Source organism: Sinocyclocheilus grahami, unplaced genomic scaffold (assembly GCF_001515645.1).
Source record: "Sinocyclocheilus grahami isolate Dianchi unplaced genomic scaffold, SAMN03320097.WGS_v1.1 scaffold94.1, whole genome shotgun sequence".
Taxonomy (NCBI): Eukaryota; Metazoa; Chordata; class Actinopteri; order Cypriniformes; family Cyprinidae; genus Sinocyclocheilus; species Sinocyclocheilus grahami.
Window position 1 is genome coordinate 45,690 of NW_015505273.1, and position 1,434 is coordinate 47,123.

Below are 1,434 nucleotides of genomic sequence, written 5' to 3' on the forward strand. Positions count from 1 at the left end.
AAAAAACACCTGAAGGACTCCAGGATGGTGAGAAATAAGATTCTCTGGTATGATGAGATCCAGATAGAACTTTTTGGCCTTAATTCTAAGTGGTATGTGTGGAGAAAACCAGGCACTGCTCATCACCTGTCCACTACAGTCCCAACAGTGAAGCATGGTGGTGGTAGCATCATGCTGTGGGGGTGTTTTTCAGCTGCAGGGACAGGACGACTGGTTGCAATTGAGGGAAAGATGAATGCGGCCAAGTACAGGGATATCCTGGACGAAAACTTTCTCCAGAGTGCTCAGGACCTCAGACTGGGCCGAAGGTTTATCTTCCAACAAGACAATGACCCTAAGCACACAGCTAAAATAATGAAGGAGTGGCTTCACAACAACTCTGTGACTGTTCTTGAATGGCCCAGCCAGAGCCCTGACTTAAACCCAATTGAGCATCTCTGGAGAGACCTAAAAATGGCTGTCCACCAACGTTTACCATCCAACCTGACAGAACTGGAGAGGATCTGCAAGGAGGAATGGCAGAGGATCCCCAAATCCAGGTGTGAAAAACTTGTTGCATCTTTCCCAAAAAGACTCATGGCTGTATTAGATCAAAAGGGTGCTTCTACTAAATACTGAGCAAAGGGTCTGAATACTTAGGACCATGTGATATTTCAGTTTTTCTTTTTTAATAAATCTGCAAAAATGTCAACAATTCTGTGTTTTTCTGTCAATATGGGGTGCTGTGTGTACATTAATGAGGGAAAAAAATGAACTTAAATGATTTTAGCAAATGGCTGCAATATAACAAAGAGTGAAAAATGTAAGGGGGTCTGAATACTTTCCGTACCCACTGTATATGTTGGTATAGTGTAGATTGTGTACTTTTATTTAAAGTGCTTTATAATAATTTTATAATAACACTGTACAACATATCAAAAGAAAATACTTAACCGTTTCAGTGTCACTTTTGCTGCACTTTATTCCATTTAATAGCATAATAAAAATGTATTAAATAAATACATATTCATATTTACATTTCTATAACCAGGGCTGCGTTCAGCCTTGACAAAAATGGTGCAAAACGTTTTTTAAACGGAAACGGTGGTGTGTTGAACACACTGTTCTGATGACGCAAGAGTTGCAGCTATGGCAGCTGAGAAGGACATTCTTTGTGTTCTTTTTGAAGAACTTTCGGGCCTGATGATATCGGTATAAATATGTGTTTAATACTGCAAAATACGCTCGATGTTACAGTCACTGCCCTTGCCGTCCAGAATAAAAGAGAACATCCCAATCAAATGAAGGGATTTGTGGAAACTGTGGTTCCTAATTACTGTGATCCAACATTTGCCTCGCATTTCAGGATGAAAAGACAAACATTTCAGGTGAAGGATAATCCACTTCTTACCTCCGAGACTGTGTTATGATCTATATGACCTTATTATTTTTATT